Source organism: Falco peregrinus, chromosome 5, assembly GCF_023634155.1.
Source record: "Falco peregrinus isolate bFalPer1 chromosome 5, bFalPer1.pri, whole genome shotgun sequence".
Taxonomy (NCBI): domain Eukaryota; kingdom Metazoa; phylum Chordata; class Aves; order Falconiformes; family Falconidae; genus Falco; species Falco peregrinus.
Window position 1 is genome coordinate 81,180,218 of NC_073725.1, and position 20,394 is coordinate 81,200,611.

A 20,394-nucleotide genomic window follows, 5' to 3' on the forward strand; every position below is an offset into this window, starting at 1 on the left:
GGGCTGGTTAGATAATATTGGTAAACGTGAAGCAGCAAGGGGGGGTTTGCTGTGTGGGGTGCAGGGCAAGGGTTGCCGGCTGTCACAGGGCCTTGGCAGTGGAGGGGACCGTGTGTCTTTGAGAGTGCTGCAGCCTGGGGGGGTGTAATGTTGTGTTTAATGCTTAAGCACTGAGACTGCAGCATATGGCCGAGGAAGCTGGCTGTGGTCTAGGCAGGGGTGTGTGGGCCTCGCTCCCTTCATCCTGCCCTGGCAGCCAGATGCTCCCTCGCCCTGGCTTGGAAAGAAGGGGATGCCTTTCTCCCTCCCACTGAAATGGAGCCTGCTGTTGGTTCAGCCTTGCTCTGGAGTACATGCAGCCTGACAATGCCACAGGGGGTGGAGAGGAAGGGGTCTGCCCTGGGGAGCCCACTGTAGGTGTGCTGCGTGGGACTGGGGCAATGCCTGTGTCTAGCAGGGCGAGGAGCTGCTGACCGGGGCTGTCCCATGGCACGCTGTGCTGTGACAGCCACATGTCCCTAGAAGTACTCCTGGCTCTTCTGTGGGTGGGATTGACAGGTCTGTGCCCCTCTCCCTAGCCCCAGACATGTCGGGAGCATCCTGATGTCTACTCTTGCTGTGGAGTGACGCTGAATTAGTGTGACATTAATCCTGGTGAGGTGGTACTGCAGAGACAGCAGATGTGGTGGTGCTGGGAGCAGCAGCAGAGGGATGTTTTCTGCCTTGCTCAGGTTGCTGTTTGCCCGAGTGCAGACCTGCACAAACACTAACCTGCTTGCTCACGTGGCTTCCTCCTGCTCCCTGCGTGCTGCTTTATCTGGGCACAATGTCCATGCAGTCTGTCTGCACTGCACAATTTGCTGTTGCTGAATAGTAATAGTGTTTAAAGAATCCAATAGGAAAAATACGAAAATACATTTAAATAAATAATTGAATATTCAGATTTATACAGTAGTTCATTATGTCGCTATCCAAGCCCTTGCAAAGCCTGTGTGGCTCCTGTCGCCAGGAAGCATTGCTGAGATGAGGCGTACTGGAGCCATGGACAGCCTCTCAAAGCATTGATGAGATCCTCTTATTAAGAGATCCAAAAAGCAGCTGGGACATTGATCTGTGAGCTGACAACAGTGTGCTGGCTGGCCAGGACTTCGATCTAAATGAGCACCCCATCTTTCAGATCCAACTTCATTTGCTTGGCAAAAACTGAGATTGCTCTTTTGTATCTCAAGGCTATGAAATGAAGTGATTCCTTTTCAGGTCTTGTGCACCCCTGAAAAGCAGAGACTAGGTTGATTTTTCCAGAAAACCGGGGAAACCCTTGAATAAATGTGCAATCAAAGTGACCAGTTCCCTTAATTAATGCTGACAGTAAAATTTCATCCCCACCTCCATGTAGAGGGAATGATGCTGAGATCAATTCACCCTAATTTAGCTGAAATTACTTGGGTGATGCTGTTGGCACTTTGAAATAGTAAGAACGCTTTGACTGTATTCTCATGCAAATATTTTCCCAGTGGATGCAGTCTTATAGGATTCAGAAAAAAGTACTTGAATACTGTATCCCTTTAAACAAATGTCTGTTAAAATTATCCTTAATTTCTTGGGCTGAAGTACCATCCTGGTGGGAGAGCCCTGGTAGCAGTGATGGTTTTATTGTACTTTTGTGTGGCAGGTGAAAAGCTCAGCAAGGCAGCCAGTCTCCTTTCTTCTGTTTTCCTGCTTTTGGCCTTTGAGCTCCAGCTCATAGCACAATGAAACCAGAGGAAAATATCTGCTCAGTGGGGTATGGAGCAGTAACTTATGCCTCAGCCAGCCTTTGTCACATACTACAGCTTTCAGGAGAAGCAGGCTGCCGCCTCTTAACCTGTTTCTTGCATAGTGCCCTTACAGCAGCATTGGTGGGCCGTGGCTTTGGTCTCAGTGGAGCTGAGGTTTCAATCTGTCTCCTGGTTTCCAGGACTTGGCCCCTGCTTGCACAGGGAAGCACTGAAATCTGGCAGTTCCCTGCGCAAGGTCTTGCTCATGCAAAGCACCAAAGCCCTGGGGCTTGCTCGCACACCTGGTGCTCTGGGCAGGCTTCAGTGGACAGGATCTTGGCTAATGCATCCAGGATTGATGATGTTTGCAATCCTGGAGGAACTGCATCATTGTTCATGTGTCTGCTGCTGCAGTCATCTGGGTGGATGACTATTTGTCACATTTGGACATCCCAGATGGGCCTCTTAGAGAGTCTCTGCTGGTGTAACTGTGAACTCGCCTCCTTTTGGCCCAGCATGTCTGTGCTGGCCTTAAAATTCCAGCCCTGCAGCCCCTGTTAGAGGTGTTAAAACTGTGACACGGGGGGGTGTCTGACAGATAAATGGTGTTCTGCAGGTTTTCAGGCCTGTAAGGTAGGATTTTAGCCAGGTGCTTGTATCCGATCTGATTTTTTGGATCCTCCTGGAGGGCTGCGAGTGGTGGGGGTCTGCAGGGAGGAAGCCTGGCCAAGCTGCGTGATGGGCAGAGATCCCTCTCTCGGAGCAGGGGGAAGGCAGATGACGGTCCCCCTGGCCGTGAGCAGGAGCACCTCCTCAGCTGCCCTCCCCAGAGCTGTCCCCGACACCCCGGACCCCAGAGCTCCGGAGGGATTTTGCCCCTGGTGGCTCCTCCACTCGAGCATCCCCCTCGCCAGGGGACAGCGGGTGACAGCCCCAGCCCACCGCAGGCTGCCTGCGGGAGAGCCCCGCCGCGGCTGGCCCGGGCTGTGCCCCGCGGCGGTGCAGCCGGTGCTGCCGGCGGGGGCCGGTGCCCCGGGAGCGGGGCTGTCCCGCGGCGGGGCTGGCGGCACTAGGTGGCACCGTTGAACCGGGAGCGGCGAGACGGGGCCGGTGGGACCCGGCAGCCAGCGACGGCGCGCCGGGGGAGCTGCTGGGGGGTAAGTCCCACCGCGGCTCTAGCCTGTGTGTGTCCCCGCGCTAGTGCGGAGGGTCCGTGTGTCCCCCCCCCTCCCCGGCTCACAGTCACGGGCCACCAGCGTCCCCTGCGCCCCCCGCCCGCAGCTGGTGGCAGGGGAGGGACGGGGGGGGGTCTGTTAGCTGTTTCTTTATCATCTTTCCATTTCTGGCCTTTGACCCTGTTCTGGTCCGGCATTTTCGCTATAAAGCAGCACCTTGCTCAAGCCGGCGGGTACCCGGCACTTGCTGTGCGCACCCTGGCAGGGACACGGCGATGGCTGAGGGGAGAGCGGCTCCAAAAAGGTGGTTTACTTACAAGATTTTTATTGAAATGTAATGTTAATCAAAGCATTCATGAGAGCATCTAGTTTTTGTAACTGGAAACCAGCACTTTCTGGGGATATTTTAGTTGTAAATATTTAATGTCACGCTTTTGCTGTAGAACTCAAGTGTAGAGTAATGGAAAAATGGTGCCAGGAGTGGGGCGGAATAATGGACTATGCGCGGAAAATCTGAGACCAATTATCAAAACTAATTAAGAGGTTGCTATAACTGAATAGCGATTGATTAAAATTTGGTATTACGTTATGAGAACAAACATATGTAAACCATTCTTTTGTTGTGGCAAAATTATTGTTGCACAGTTGTTTCCCCTTGTTAACACTGTGATGACCAGGAGCAATCCCAGTGGAATGGGGCTGTGCTAGCCTGCTGCCAGAGGGGAACGGGGCTTATATTTCTGTGGGATGCTCAGGCAGCGGATAGGATTAGTTGTGGCTCCTTGCAAAGTGCAGCAGCCTGCAGCAAGTCCTGTGGTAGCAGCAGTGGTGGGCTGCCCTTGCAGCTCTGTGCATCGATGAGCATCCTTAGCTGGGAATCGGCTGCAGCCTGTGTTGCTGGACGCATCTTGAAAATGCTGCTCTTCAGTGCTGGTTCATTAAAGACTGTGCTGACAAGGCTCCTGTTGGGTGGCAGGGCTCAATGTCCTCAGATCCGTACTGGTGGAAACTAAGAACAACTTTCTAGGCCTGGCTATAATCCCAGCCTAGGAAGAGTGGGAGAGCCGGCAGCTTGTGGGGGGACCAACAGCCTGTGAGTCTGTCCCACTCCTGTGCTCAGGCTTGGGAGTACTTGCGGGCTGGCTCAAAGGTAAGTGGTGGCCGCTACACTAGTGAGTACATAAGTGCCCTGAAGTGTAGAGGGGCTCTACATTGACAACCCAGGTGGAAACGAGCTGCAAAATCCAGGGCTGAGCTTTTCCCAGTGTCTGGATTTGTCCAAGCTGGTGTTCTGGTTTGGATGAGAACCAAATCTTCATGCATACAGTTGTGTTTCAACAAGTATTGCTGCTGATCTGTGCAGTGTGCTCCTACTAACAGAGCGTGGTGTCTGATACGTGGTGCTGGTGTCCAGTGCCACAGGACTTGCTAGACCGCCTCAGCTGGAAATAGTTTCCTTAGGGTGGATATTCAGGGTTTCTAAACGCTGGGGAGTCTGGCAGCTGCTCCCCGTGTCCTCGTTGCAGGAGGGGCTCTGTCAAAGGGGACCCGCAGAGGCCGTGTGGCAGACAGGAGTGCTGTGATAGCGGGATTAGGTGTTTCCCTGAAGGAGCTAGAAGTCTGTGTGTTTGCCTAGCTGCCCCCATAGATAGTCCCTGCAGCAGTGCTGAGCAGTCATCATGCTGGGAAACCCAAGGTGATCTGAAGGGAGACTCCATACCTCTTCCCCTTCTGTGCTGCTGGCTGCAGCCTGAGCTGGACCGGCCCCAGAGCTGCCCAGGGAGGATCTTGGGCTGACTCGGAGAATGCGGTGTGAAAACCCTATAGTTACTGCTAAAGTATTACTCAAAGCTTAGGTGGTGGTTATATTTATTATATAAATATATTATGCTATTAGCCATTATAATTCTGTAAGTATATACTAATAATATGTCATTGTATGCTTAGGTAAGTTTTTCTACCTCTGGTTCAAGCTTGTCCCTCTGTGGAAAATCACTCTGAGCTCTTCCCTCCTGGTCTGCCTGCCGTGTGCTCCTGCCTGCTCAGCACCGACCCAGCCTTGCCTGGCTCCCATCCTGGTTCCTCTCCTTGGGAAGGGCAGCAGCTGAAATACTGCAAACCCCCTAATTTTCCCCTAAAATATAAAACATGTCAGTGATTTGGAGCAGTTGCTGCTGTTGATGTCAGCACATGATTATTTAGGTTAAAATGTGTTCAGCTTTTTGACTTCCCATTCATAAAATGTGTGGCAGGGAGTAACAATGGATGAGCAGCACAAGTTTTGGCAGTTGGAATTAAAGAAGTTGCCTGAGATTTGGCATCGGGAGCTTTTTTAAAAACTCATGTTATCTCTTTAATGCCATAAAGTCTCAGTTAATACCCTATATGACAGTCTATTCAATGTATCAGGACCGTGATTAGGCAGTTTCTCGGACTTTGCCTGTCAGCAGAAAGATATGCTCTTGGCATCTCTTCTGAAATAGTTCACTGAGACTTTGTTTTGGGGAGAGAGATAAAGTTTTCACAGATTAGACGAGGAGGACTTGAGAAACCAAATGGCAGGAGTGATAAAAAAGTGATGCATGATGGTGGGTAAAAAAGCTAGAAGCTGCAAGAGATAGAGTTAGAGACTTGGATGGGGATGGAGAGAATCTGAAATGAGCAGAAAAAATAATCGGCACTGTTTGTTCATCCTTTCTTTCATTTAGATTTTTGCTTAACCCCTATTTGATTAAACAGACTGACCCATCCTTATACCGAAAGGTTATTTCATCTAAGAAGTGCAGCAGAGGCACTGAAGTCAGAACTCTGTCTGTTTGTGCATGCCAGAGGCAGTATTTAGCGCTGCCTGGTGTCAGTGACACTGGCTGGCGAGTCTGTAGCTGCTGCTTTCCAAGGGAATTTCGGTTTGCTGAGTGTTGCCTCCCTGTCCAAGCTTGCCTGAGCTCTCCTGTCTGCTCTGCAGTTCCTTTCTTTACAAACGCATTGCTGGGTATTAACCTTAGCTAATGAGACGCCAGGGGATAAAATTGGGAATGCTTCCTTGTTGCCATGTTTTCTGGGAAGCGGGATGAGCTTACCAGGGGATGGTCCTGTAACCTGTCCTCTGTGCAGGCACCTGTGCTGTGTCCATGCATCTCTTTAGTTTCTGAGCCTTCCAGGCATTAACATGGCCAACATCAGTCACGGGCCAGTTTCCCTTGGCCAGGAGAAGCATGGGCAGTGAGTGTCTAGCAATGGTAAGTTGCTGGTGGTTCTTAATATGTGGTCCTTTATTAGCAGAGGTGAAGCCCAGGGAGGTCCTGGCTCCTTGGAGCCACTTGAATGAAAAGCTTTCTGCCATTTCTATAGACCAAGGAAACTTGTTTCCCCATCTCAGCCTTCATCAGGGAGTGAAAGGTGATCTTTTAGCATCTAAGGCACAGAGCACATGGAAGATACTCTTCTTGAAGGTCACTCTGAAGAAGCCAGTGTACAGTGGTGGACACCGGTGTGTTGTTGGAGAGGTGCACTGCAGTGCTCTGTACAAAAGAGGCTTGAGTTAAATGAGCTTGTCCTGAGGTCCCTGGGGCCTTGCTCGAGGGTGGCAGGTTTGACAGCAGGTGGTACTTTACCAAAACCATGCAAAGCACCAGGGGTTTGTCCCAGTCTGGCAATGGAGGCTCCAAGGAGAGCACAAATAGGTCAGCTGTCCCATGGAGTGCTGGTGTCGTTGTCTGGCAGCTGCATTAGTCTCAGCAGGATGTTGCACAGTGTGTGTGGCCTGGTGTTTCAGTGTAAAGGAAAAAGAAATAATGGTCTTGTCAAGGCCACTGTCTCAAAAATGTCCAGTCTTGCTCCACTTAGGCTCTGATGCACTGAAATCGATAGTTCAGCGGCCACCTTGATCTACCCAGAAACAGCCTGTGCTGCCGAAAGCCTCTCCAATCTCTGGTTATGCAGATGTTCCCCGTTCTCTGCATTAAGATGCTGTCCCATTTTCACTTCTCTTCATTTTGAATAGTGTCTGTTTTCAGATCAGAAATGTGGGAAATGGGTGAAAAGACCTTGGGAAGTGTAAATGCTGCACTGAGGGCCTGTCTGGTCTGAGCTAGGATGAATGCTCCATGCTTGACATATGAGATGGGCTTCCCGTTTTTGGGAGGATGGTACTTCACTGAAAGGCTGCACCTAACTGCTGTTTTATGATTAACACCACCCGCTCCCTCTTCTAATCTAACTTGGTTAGACTTTCTGTTGTTACAGCGTGCACCAATTTGCTAAGTATTGTTCTGTGTTGTACAGTCCGTCATTAGTATTAACTGCAGTATTGTCTTCTGATTTTATTTTTTTATCCATTGAGCCAGCCTTTATAGGATGCTACAGTGGAAGTGATTTGATTGTGTTTTTAAAATTCAGCCCTGACCCTTAGAAGTCAGTGGAAGTTTTGTTGCTCCAAGCCAACGTATATATGCAAGAGTTATACTGAGAGCAGTTTTTGATCCTACTGGGTTTGGTCCCAGTACAGAGAGTGCCAGCCTGAGGTGTCTGTGCTCTTCTGCTGCGATGCTGGGTCAATAACTACAAGTGCAGCCCGCTCAGCCTCCCCATTAGCTGCGTTAGCCTGCCCTGTTTCTGCAAATCTGGGCTGCCATGAAATGCCTGCAGAGAGTGAATGGTGGCTTTGCACCCTGCCGGCCCTTCCCTTACAGTAGGTAGTAAAGGTGTGTTCTTCAAGCTTTGTTCGGGTGGGTATTTTATTCAGACCTAGAAACAAATTATAAACTTACCTAAAGATGACAATGAGGAGATGTTTAGAGGGAGGGTGGCAAAGGATCCCAATGAACAGACTGTGTGCTGGAGGGCAGCTGCTGGCAGGAGTCATTAAAGGCTGGTTTTGGTGGCATTGAATCCTACGTTAATGAAGTGGCACAATGTTATGCTAATGAAGTTTTGTGATAGAACAAGAAACTGGTGACTTTTGGAAAGGGGGGAGGGGACTACTTCTGCCTGTGCTGCCCTGAACTGCCCTCCTGCAGGCAGACATGTCAGAGGCAGTAGGTGACGTAGCTCTAGGAACAGGGTCTGGGTCCCTCACTGAGCCCCCCAGGCCAGGTCTGGCATAGCTATGCAGCCATGTAACCCCGCTGTTTTGCTGTTTGCTCCTCTGCTTGGCCACAAACTGACGAGCCAGAAGAGTCAGCCCTGAGCAGGCGGGCAGGCCGTGTCAGTGCAGCTGCTGGTCCCCAGGCAGGGCACTCTCTCCAGGTCCGTGGATGCTGCGCCACTGAGCGGGATGTGGGAGCTGGGGTGGGCCTGCCCAGGAGGAAGGCAGGAAGGGAGGGAAGGTGGCTTGGAGAGCCCACCTCTGCTCTGCTGGAGGTGTTGAGCAGCTCTTGCCATCATCATGTCACTCCCACCTCCCTCTGCAGCCCGTAAGCTGTCCTTCAGTGTGTCACCCATCCTGCTCTCGGTACCCTGGATCAGCGCGCTCGCAACGTGTTCCCAGGCTGCTGGATGGCTGTGGCAGTGCTGCTCCTCGCCATGCCCTCCGAGGGCAGCGGGGCTGCCCCCACCAGCTCTGCCTCTATTCACTTTGTGCCCTCAAATCGCACAGGCATGAGAGAAGCAGAGTCCTCGGTGCAAATGTCCCCCAAAGCCAAGCTACCGCCCGTGTTTAAGTGTGGTGTAGAGGGGGACTGACCTTTAGGCAGCAGGTTTGAGCTTTATTAAAACAGCTGGAGCTATTCTGACAGTCAGCTCCCTGGGCACTGCAGACGGATGAAACTGATACGTGCCACTAATTGCAGATGTGCATCTTGCACTGAGAGCCTGTATCTTTTAAGGGATCCAGCTACCCCACTGCCTTCAATGTGAGCAGGGCATGGCAGGTCACCACAGTGTGGGGATGCAATTAAGCAGAAGGTTTCTGCATTCCTGTTCTCCTTGCTTGGCAAAAAGCGCTGGAGGAGCTTTGGCTGTTGCTAGTTGTCATGTGGCTTATTTTATTTTTATTATAGGAAGAGTTCAGTGCAAATGTAGAGAGAGGACTTGGATGCTTCTGGTGCTGTGGCTGGGAAGTAGGCCGCTCAGAGCTACCAGGCAGAAGTTCAGCTCTGTGTCCTGCTGGTCCTTCTGACACCCTGGGGAGGTGTAGAGCTTGCGGCTGATGGTGCCACATCAGAGAGCTCTGGGTTACCTTGCAGAGGAACGGGAGAAAATGGGGAGTGCAAAAACTGCTGGAACATAAACGAACTCTGGTATTTCCTTTGTATTTTCTGGATGTGCTTTGCTATGTTGAGCCCAAGGGTAAATAGAAATAAGATATAAATACTTATTACTAATACTGTGTTTTCCCTACCCCTGCTAAAAGTCACCCTGCTGTAGTGTGAATGCCATCATGTGGTTAATTAGGAATGGACTAGGGTGCCTCTGTTAGTTCAAATGCAAGAAGTAGGAAGAATTTTAATAACTACAGTGTCTTTGGGTTCGTGCCAGCTTCAGTTTTAAACCTTTGAAAAAAATCTCTAATCTGCATAGCGCAGACCAACCAATTATTGTTTTTTCTTTATAAACAGTTAATATCCATTGAACAGAGATCTCTTTGTTGCTGATGAGGGTGCCTCTTAAAATGAAAGCTATTTTTTCCTCCATATCTTTCTAGGGTGAAAAAATACTTAGAAGATGCACTTCCATCAGCCTTGTACTTGAGTGAGTGGGAGAAAAGGTGGCAGAAGAGCAGCTGTTTGACAGGTCTTTAGGCTGAATGCATCCAAGCTGGAGACTTATAGTGCGTTCAAATTAGAATAGCTTATCTGGAGAGGTCAGATGCTGGGCATTGTTTTCCCATTAATGTGTATTGGAAATGGAGTAGAGCAGGGCTGTGACTTTTTCAGGACTTTCTGTCTTTGTCAGAGCCTGATCCTGGGCTCAGGGGTCAGATGTTGCATGCCACCACATCTGTTGAAAAGCAGAACTCTACGGGGCTACCAAATGCTGTCTGTTTCTTGGGTAGGGCTGGTGTTCATTGTAATTTTATAAGAGCTGAGCCATTTCAGGTGAAAATTTCCATGTCACCTTGCGTTTTGGGAAAGGTATTAATTTTCTGCATGGAAAAGAAAGAACTGAGATTAAGGTAAAACTGTGCCTGTCCTGGATGAACACAACCACTTGACTACATCTTGCATCACCTTAAACATTCTTTAAACCATAGCAGGTACTACAACTTTGGTTCCAAATGTAGTCTTTCAGAGCATTATTTTCTTAGCTGAAAAGTCAAGTTTTATTCTCTTGCATTTTCTTATGTAAGCAGGTCTGTCCTCATTCCTGAAGACTTCCTATTTTATTCTTGTGGGTTGTGTGCCATAGCAGAGTATTAGTTGGGGAGCAGATTCATACAGATAAAACCCAGGAAAGTTCAGATGTAACCTAGGGGAAGGAGTAATGCTGACTGGTGGAAAGGTATTTTTAAGCTGTTCATGTCTGTTCTTGCTTTGTAATACGTATGACTGAGAAGGAATGACCTAGCAAAACTCCTGAGGCTGGAGTCAGAAAAGCTGTGGTGTCACTTCCCGCGACTGGTGCTGGGGCCCTTTATCAAGGTGTATTAATCCCATCTTTCTACCCAGCTGTGCTTGGCTTTGTGCTTCCCTCTCCAGATGTAACATCAAGAAACAGCAGTCAGGGACTGTCTGACCCACTTAGGGTAAAGCTGAACTCGCGAAAGTGCATTGTCATCTGCTAAATGAGAACTGTAAAGGGGAAGGGAAAGGAGGAATAATGTCCCTGCTCTTCTCTACCTGCCTTGAAACCAATGGCACTATAGGCTTTCCTTCAGTTCTGCCACAGGATGGTAGCTCTGCACTTTTACAAGGATGTCAATCAAAGTGCTTTGCTGCAATAAACAATAAGTCTAATTATCTTGACAGCTGGCATAAAGAGTTAGGAGGCCCAAAACTTTCCCAGAGGAGTAGGTATGAGAGCAAGCAAACAGATCTAATAGTCTCCTGCCCAGCTGCCTTGATGAATGGAGAGCTGACACAATGAATCAGGATGGTGGGTTTGAGGGCAAATAGGGAACAGTGCCATGGTGGGACCTGCTGAGCTGTCATCAGAGGGGTGTGTGGCCTCGGCTGTCCCCCCGGTGGGCTCTGTCAGGCCAACTGAGTTATTGCTGGCAGCATGGCTGCAGCAGCAGCGAGCCAGTGTAAGGTAACCTGGCAAATATGGATGCTGCCCCCCAGGAAGATGGTAGGGAGATGCCGTGTTTGCAGCATCACCTTGAGCATGGGGTGTTTATTTAGTTTTCCTTAATACAGGGGCTCACTGAGTCCTGAGCTCCAAAATGCAACCTTGCTGATATTAACACCGTGTGTAATAAAGCACGAGGACTCAGTCTGGAGACATTTGTTCTGCTAATCTTTTTTGCTGTGTGAATATCCACATATTCAAACCCCTCCCTGAAGTGAAGTCACCCTTGGCAGTGGTCATCTGAGGAAGCCAAGGAGACACAATTCGCAAGGTGACTTTAGTAGACTTAAAAATAGGTCTGTGAAAATGCTTTTAAGGACCTGGAAAGACTTATGTCATCTTGCTGGGGCACTGGGGGCTGTGTAGGGGAGAGAGCTCTATGGAGAGGTAAAACAGGAAAGTAAAATGGAGGATGGTTCTTATTTAGCCATTACTGATTGTTTTAAGTGTTTTAGGGTCAGCAGAGATCCGGGCTTTTCATTTGATTATAGCACTGAGCAGGTAGTTAATCACACAAATGAGAACCTTGTGATGCTTTTAAATAAACACTACATACAATTTGATGTTTGTGGCTTGTAAGCACTACAGGCTTTGTTACTGTCTTTAGAGCATGGCTGCGTGGTTTATAGATCGGTGGTCTGTGGTGCTCTTAAGTGAATGGGAGTTGTGCTAAGGAAATCTGGATGCTCCTATGGCATCAGGGCTGTTCCCCCCCAAGAACAAATTGTTCTGATTTTCTGGCTCTTCAGATGCCCTCTGTGTAATACCCTGGAGAAGTCCAGGTTAAGATTTAAAGGTGTGTGTGGGAATTTAGCTACTCTGAAAATGAGAAACTGTAATTAGGTTGTTTCTGAGCATGTGCTTTTGAGGAAAAGACCCTGTTTCTGTAGCCTTGACATGCAAGAGATCACAGTTGCTGTCTCTGGTACAGGGCAATTTTCATACAGTTTAAGGTATGTGATGTGCATGTAAAATAGAGACATGTGATTTTATTTGTGATGTGTTGTATGTGCGCTGTGTGCAGCCTAAGAGCATGCCTCTTGTGAGTACTAGTGCAGCATCACACAGAAAACATTGCAGGTACTTGATCCAGTGTGTTGGCATGTGTCAGCTTGGTGAAGTGGCCATTTTCATCTTGGAGAGGGACAGGTCATCGGGGGGAGAAGCGGAGGGTGGGTGTTGGTGGGTGGATCTGCAGGTATCTGCAGTGTTTCCTGTCCTGTGGGTTAGCTGCCCTTGAAGCTGGAGGCATCAACAAGGCTTCTGGCCTCATGATCTGTGGCCTTCCCCTCATCCCATCCCCTCCTCTCTCCAATATGTGTGGTTTTCAGGGCATCAGCAGGAACTGGCTCATGCAGAGATAAGCTGAGACCTCCTTTGCCAAAGACCTGCTTTCTCATCTGATTCTTCCACACTCAACCATTGTTCTCCATGGTGTTTTACTTTCCCTTCCCTCCTGGCTTTCCTTTCAATTCCCTAAGCTACTTTGTGAAGAGGTGGGCTTTTGTTGCTCTGACAACTGTAGCCAAAGTACTTCAAGAACTGATTTGTGGGTTTCTTTGTCCCAGGCTTGCCACAGCTCTCGTGTGGGACTGTCTGTATCCATTTCAGTGGCTCTGCAGGTGCCACTAACTGGTGGTGGGGTCTGTGCGTGGAGAGCAAGCTGCAGGGGGCTTGTGTGTTTTGCATGGCCAGCACAAAATGAGGCGTTTATGGAGCTGAAGATGGTGTCACACAAAAATTGGGTCCAGTTGCGTGTTTTGCTGGATCCTTGCTGTGCTGAGAGCAGCAGGGACACCTAGTCTGACCTCTGTGCTGCTCTTGCCGAGCCTCAGCTGGCGCTGCAGTGTCTGCTTTAGGCTACAGTAACTGTTGAGCTGGTCTGGATGGGGAAGGATTTCTTCTGAAGCCAGGCACTCGTTCATGGTGCTCCACTGGTGGCCAGTGACACTCTGCCTTGAGCTCACTGAAGTGACCGGCCTTCCCTGCAGGCCAGCTGTGGGGGTGTGTGTGGGGGTGCCCCCAGCCCCGATGGTTCCTGAGCTCCAGGAGAGCGCTGCCAGCAGGAGCAATGTCACTGAGGAGCTGGCTGGAGAGCAGGGTGTGTTGACAGTAATTTCCCAAGCCAACAATAGTTAGGCAGCTGTAGCAAGGTCTAACAAATTAGACAAGTCTCTCCTCCTCTTTCCTTCCCCCCTCAGGCCCTTTTACAGTAGTTTGCAGTTTATGGCGAAGACCAGATCCTTTCACCTTGTGCCTCCTGAGGGTGTCTTGGCCCAAGATGTATGGTACCCCCTGTGCTTTGTTGTCTGGCAGTTCTTACTGTATGAAACAGACCATAAAAGTAGGGAAATATTCCAGCACAATGTTATTTTCCCAGAGAAATGTGAACTAGCAAATAAGATGATAAAACATGTTTTGTACCAGCATAAAGAGCAACATGGAGAAGGAAAAAAAAAGGGGTAGTAGAGACTCATAGGAAGGGAAATGAAAAGGTAATTGAAACCCAGCCCTTCCCTAATGATTTAAATGAACACAGTGTTTATTTAAAGCAGTTAATGGTCTGATGTTGGAGCCCTCACACGCCTGGGGACAGGCGGTGGTGGTGAGGGCTGGCTAGGAAGGTACAGAGCAGGTCCCAGTGTCCCTAACAGCAGCAGTGTTAGGGGCAGGTGTGTAAGGAACTGAACTGGGACCAGACGTGCCCCCTGCCCTCTGTTCCCCCAGTGCTGCATGGAGTAAACCTGTGGCCATGCCCTGGTGAGGCAACAGCTTGTGTCCTGTTCCCAGTCCCACGGTCACCCAAGCCCCAGTTCTTCACTTTTGCCTTTCTCTGGGGGTTAAACACAGCAACAGGACACAAATTTACAGCCCGTGGTCCTGGTGCCAAGGTCCTTCCCCCATCTTTTGTGTTTTATCCATTCCCATTTGTTATCCTTGCTTTAGCCACTTGCTACTGCCAGTAAAATGTGTGCTGGCAGTGCCTAACTGTGCCAGGTGTAGCATTTTATTACCAAAATGATTGTGAACCCCAGTTTGTTTTATACTTCATTAAAGAAAATTTTCCTTGGTAAGGAGAACATAATAAATTCTGATTTGGGGATAGGGAGGCCTTACAAAGGAAGGCAGAAGCTTTGAGTTTCCTGGTGAGCAACATCAAACGGGAGGTAGCCCAGTGCTCCCTGTGCTCCTGCTGTGCCACCACGGCACTAGCTGCCCATCTTGCCGCCTTCTCTTGCCTAGACATCAGACCAACGTGGCTTCTCCTGGGTTAGGTTTCACTGACCCAGGCTATGTCCCCCATGCTAAACGTTGGGTTTAATGAGATGACCTGGGGGACTCCCAGCCCATGCTGGTTTCAGGAGAGCTGTACCCTCCCTGCTGCGGTCCCCCCTCTCTGCCAGGTCCTTTGAGTGGGTTAACAGGTGGGATGGACAATGTTGCCCTCAACCTGCTGTTCTGAAGCTTCCCTGGGCTCAAAGGTGGGCTCCAGAAGTCTAAGTGTGTGAGTCACCCTGACAGATAGCTAAAGGTGTCGTGCACTGCTGGGAAACATCACCACGGAGGTGGAAACCTGAGCGCTTCATCCCAGGAACGCCAGGACAAAAAACTCTGGATTTTTTTTTCTTCCAAGCAAGAACACTATTGAGAAACAAGCAGAACATGTGAGCAAATCTGAAGCAACCACTGCAGTGCTAAGCTATCTTTTAGGATTCTCCCCCTGCTTTATCAGTCAAATCTTCCATTAAAGCAGTGCTGTCTTATTCAATTAAACAATTTGACCTTGACCATGCATTTCAACTCCCTAGGACAGAGCTGCAAACTGGGAGCATATGGCTGAATCCACCTCCTGAGTAGACTCACAGGATAACTTTCCATCACAAAGGGTGGCTTTGGTTGCTCTTTTTTATTCATTTATTTCCACAAGGCAAGCCCAAGTGCTGGTGTAAGTGAGGCTGACTTGCAGATGAAAACTAATGAGTGAAATTACTGCGTTAATGAAGAAAATGCTACTGGCAAGTTGTGAAAAGTACTTTAATAGTGATTAATAGGACAAAATTAAAACTGAACTTTAACTCTTCTCTAGTATTTTAATTAATAATTAATTTTAATATTGGTTATGGCACATCTTCGCATGCTCTGAAGTACTTGTGGCAGGGCAGTCAGGAGAACATAGAAGTTCTAGAAACTTCTGTGATGACACAGCCATAAACTTCAGGCTGGGACCTTTATGATCTGCTTGTCCATCCTATGGTTTATAACCACATTTATGCGGTTATGAATAACCGGTCCTATAAGATCAGTGGGCTGAGATGTAAGTGGCACGGAGCACTCTGGTGCAGCGTGTTGTTACAGGAGGTGTAGCCAACAGTCTGATGGGGCAGATGCTTCACAAGCTATTTCTTCTGCCCTTCAGCCAATCTGTTTCATATTGGAAGTTCAGGCTCTTTCTCCAAAGTTTCATTTATCATCCCTTCAGGGTACTGCAGACCTGCAAAATACAGGCCAGAGAATGCTCTCTGGTGATTTTTCTTTTTTACCCACCTTGAGCTATAGGTTAGTTTCCAGAAATATTTGATTCCAAGGCCATGCCGCTGCCTGTGGGGGCTGGGTGGCAGTAGGTGTGGGTCCCCATGGTTTGCAGGGGCTATGCTTTTTCTCAGTACGCAGCTCCCTGATCCCAGGCACAGCACTTATTTCTTCCAGCTTTCTGCTCCACATGGATAAGTTGAAAGTACTTCTCCTGGAGGTGCCTGTCTTGCGTTAACGCTTCCTTCAGAATGTCCTGGGAAACAAGAGGAGTATGTGAAGATGTAGGTAAGGCAAGCACCGGGTGTTGTAATAATCAGGTTCTGCAAGACAGTCTGAGGATGGATGGAAAGCCCCTGGGCAAAGCTGATGGTCTGGCAAGGAAAAGCACTTAGAAGATGGCAACTTTTATTTCTAAGTCATCTGCTCCAAAGCTTTGCAGATGCGTAGTTGGGCTGACTGGTACTAGTGGCAATGAAGTGTGTTTGGGGACTGCTGATGGCTGCTGATACCAGCACCTGCTTCTGTTCACTGTGTTTGGAGCCTGTGGGACTGTGTGGTGGTGGGTGAGGACACTTGCCCTGGGGTCACCCTCAGGTCCCAGCTCATCCTGCCCTGCGGGATCAGCCCTGTGCTGACTGCTCCTTGGCACGGAGCACGCTATTGCAAAAACATGGGCTAGGGAGTCAGCCAGCGAGCAAGGAATGGTTTTGAAATCGTAATGGTCTTTGCTCTCCTGGCCATGCTGACTTGAAACTCTTCAACTCTTCCATGGGAGCCTGACTGAGAGGAAGCAAATATCTTTTTTTTTTTAAAGGGAAAAAAAAAAAAAAAAAAAAAAAGACAAACCACGCGGAAAAAGATCTGTCTTAGGATGCCTAGAAACTCAGGTGAGGGCTGTAGTTCTGGTTGCACAGGGCTGGATGGGAAACTGGGAGGCTTTGTGCGCTGCACTGGAAGTGGCTTACAGGGGAAGGGGCCTGTGTTGTCTCCTTAGACCCTCAGCATGATACCCAGCCCCCCGAAGTGCAGGCTGGGGTCTAAGCAGCTGGGAGGATTGCAGAAATACTCCCACTTTATTTCAGCATGCTGCCTCCCATAACGGAACATACCTGGCTTATATGTTGTGCTGGCAAGTGTGTCCACATTCAGAATTAAACTGGTTCATGTCATGGAGGTTAAAAGAAGGGAGGTGTGAGGAAGCTGAAGCCCTTCACCAGTGAGCAGTACACGTGTGACTTCTTATGGGATTAGTGTGCTTTTTGCAACGAGGCCATTCTTAGCTATGCAGGAAGGTGGCTGCGAGATGAACAGTTGTTTCCAGAAGGTCTGCAGGTGCTTGGGAAGTCTCACATTATGTTGATGTAGTGGTTAACATTGTTTGGAAGCATTGCTAGGAATAGTTGACTCTTTCTGGCTTTACAGGAGTAGCTTCAAAAACGGCAGTCATCTCAGGCAATTCCTTACCTCTCACAACTTTCCCTCCAGCCTGCAAGCTTCCTTAATGTTTGCGTGGTTTCTAAGCTCTTTGAATGGTCTGTGAAGGTGCAGCAAACTGTAAGGAACCATTACAAGTTGGTAGAAAGTGAATTTTGAGTCTACAAATGCAAATACTCATCCTGGGATGGTGATTGTGGTGTTATCTAGTCAGGGAGCAAACCACTACTGAGTTACATATCAAATCTAAACTGCGCACCAAAGATTTGAATTTCAAATTTCAAACACTTGCAGCACAGTGCTCACAAACAAGTTACGGATCAGGAATTAGTCACCAAACCCATTGTGACTAATTTTAAATAACAAGTTGGGGGTGGGGTGGGGGAGAAAAATCTGCTCAGAGATCATTTGCAGGCTGAGGAAAATAGTCTAAAATTATTCATCAAGCTTATCAAGCTTTATTCTTGAGTAACATTGTGTCATCACTAGCAGGTGGTAGGAGAAATGGCACGGCATACCATAATTAGTAAAAACTAGTATCAAAAATAATCAGCTAATCTGTGTGATTTACATCCAGATGGTTTTGAAATTGGAATCAAGATAAAATACAACTTCCTGGATCATAATTTGCATTCTAGTTATTGAGTTAATTCAAAGCTCATTATTGTTTCAAAAGAATTATTCTAGACCACTAGGGAAGAGTATTGAGTGTTGGGAACATTCCAGATTTATCATTGGATCTCTTTTTGATCAATATTGCACATGAGCACCCCTGCAGGTATGTGTCACAACGCCATCTACTGCGTACCTGCATACAGAGATGTTTCTGCTTGGTGCGGATGTTCCTCATGTAGCCTTGCCAAATTTTAACTGCTGACCCTCAAGAGTTACCAATGACTTAATGGAGAAGACATTTGGCATGACCTGTGACAGGGAGTGCTGTCAGCCTTGGTTCAAAGGATGCTTAAATAGGTGTTTTCCCTGAAGGATTGTTGGGTTAGCAGAGTATTATTGGACTGGGAACAGCAGGGACTTCCTCAGATGGGCTCAACCATCGCTTCAAGAAGTAATACTTGTTCATGAAGTGTGCCTGCTGGGTTCTCATTTACATGTCTGTAGCTTTCACCAATATGTTTTTGCTTTCAAGTAGCCTTTTTGTTCCAGCAAACATCTATCCAAGTTATGTCTAAATCTCTTGACCTGGCATACTTGAACAACTTCTGTAGCAGAAGTGTTCTATCTTCTAGGAAATTTCCACATAATTTCTTCTTTCCTTTTTCAACCCCGTGGGAAAGACCACAATCTTGCTTGCATACATCAGCAGTGCTATTTGTGGACAACTGCAATGTGAATGTGCAGAATTTGCAGAATTTAGTCACTCTTCTAGCTGAAGAACAGTGGCTTTCATATCACCCTAAGTTTAGACATCGCTAATTTTAATGTAGTTGTCTACCCTCCTTCTATAGCCAACAGAGACAGCTCCAGATCCATCGTATCCCAAAGGAAGTGACTGAATTGCAGCTGTTGCCTTAAACTGCGATAACTGTTTGCCACTTGAAGTTAGGTGAGGCTGATTATACCCTGCGCTTCCAGGTGACCACAGTTGGTGACTAGTTGGCATCTGAACAGAGATATGATCAAAACAGAGCCAGGTTATTGAATATACTACAGTTTCTATCACAGCCTAATGATGCTTTTCTTTGGGGGTTGGTGGTGGTGATGTGTGAAAGGGGCGAGAACAGAAACCCTGCGTTATCTGGTGTTCTCTACTCTGTGCCAGCCAACAGAGGTGAGGAAACCTGCGAGTAGATTTGGGTGTTTGTCATGAAGTGCTTGTTACTGGGAGACAAATCCTCCCTTGGTGCAGCTGAGGAATATCATGTCTCTTTTAATGCTGGCAGTAAGGAAACACCAAGAAGCACTCTAGATGGATGGGACTCTGCAGAGGTTGTCCTTGAAAGCAGGCTGCTTGTTAGCCTGCCTTGACAATTGGAGCTTTATTTTCAGCATGCTTATTTCGGTGATTGTCAGCTCATCAGGAAATCCCTAAGACTGCAGTAGGCTCCCAGAATGAGAAGTGTTTCCAAATTTGCTGTCGGAAGCTTTTTTTCAGATAGAACAGGTATTTCGGAAGGATGCTCATATCTGCTTCCTGATATGAATGTTTGACCCAAACATCCTTCCATGCATCAAGTAAGTGGGGCGCAGCACCTCTCACCGAGGAGTGTGCTGTGGGTTGGGTTGGTTCCCAGTGCTGCCCTCCTTTTCTGTGCTGAGACCTACTTTATGGTCAGCACCCAGCTGTACTACCCAAGGTAGCTGGTTCTTTACAGTAAAATCAGAATAGCAGCATAATATATACATAAAAATCATATCTAGGGAGTTATAATGCAGATATATGTGCAGGTTGATACTGTGGACATGTTCTTTTGGAGAATGTTCATTACAAAAAGAAAATCTGTTACCAAAAGTGCAGTTACATTTGGGTAAGACTGCTTAAAAACAGTTTAGTGACACAAAAATACGCTTTGTATCTGGCTTAAGCTGTAAAAGGAATCCGGGTAAAAATGTGTTACAGTAAGTGGTCAGATTCGTGTGGGTTGTGGAAGCTGGCATCTTTACTCTGTGAAGGAAGAGCAGTTTATGATTTAATTTCATGTACCTTTGTGTACAGGGCCACCCTGATGCCACCGCTCAGTTCAGAGCAGGAGAAGAGGGACCTGTGCTGAAAGCTGTGGTTTAGCAGCCCCGGGCAGCCTTCCTTCTGCCCTGGGCTCCCAGATAAGAGCTCAGGTAACAAATGTGTGCCCTTTCCCAAGTGAACTCAGTAAAGCTGGTTCAAGGAATTCAAACATCTGGTGAATAACTCGTTCCTGGGCAGGAAAAGACCAAAGCAAAACTGACCTGTGGAAGGCATCCCCCTGGGATGCAGGCAAGGGCGAAAGCCATCTCCCTCAGGAAGCAACTGCTGCTGTAGCAGGGGACTGTGCTGCCTGGCATTGAACAGGGCCAGCAAGTGCCAGCTCACAAATTACGTTAGTAGGCAGGGTGAAAAATGCCTTGATCAGCTTGAACGGTGGCTGTGTAGATTTATTAAATCCAGCTAATGTTTCTATTTCTGGAGATTTTGATGCAAGAAATGTAGCTTCTAGCAGAAGCATGAGTGGGTGTGTTAAAGTTAAACTCGGGTGGGAGAGGCTAGAGGCGGGGAGCCAGGGAGAAGTAAGTGACAAGAACTTTTCTCGGAAAGCAGAGGGATAGGGAAA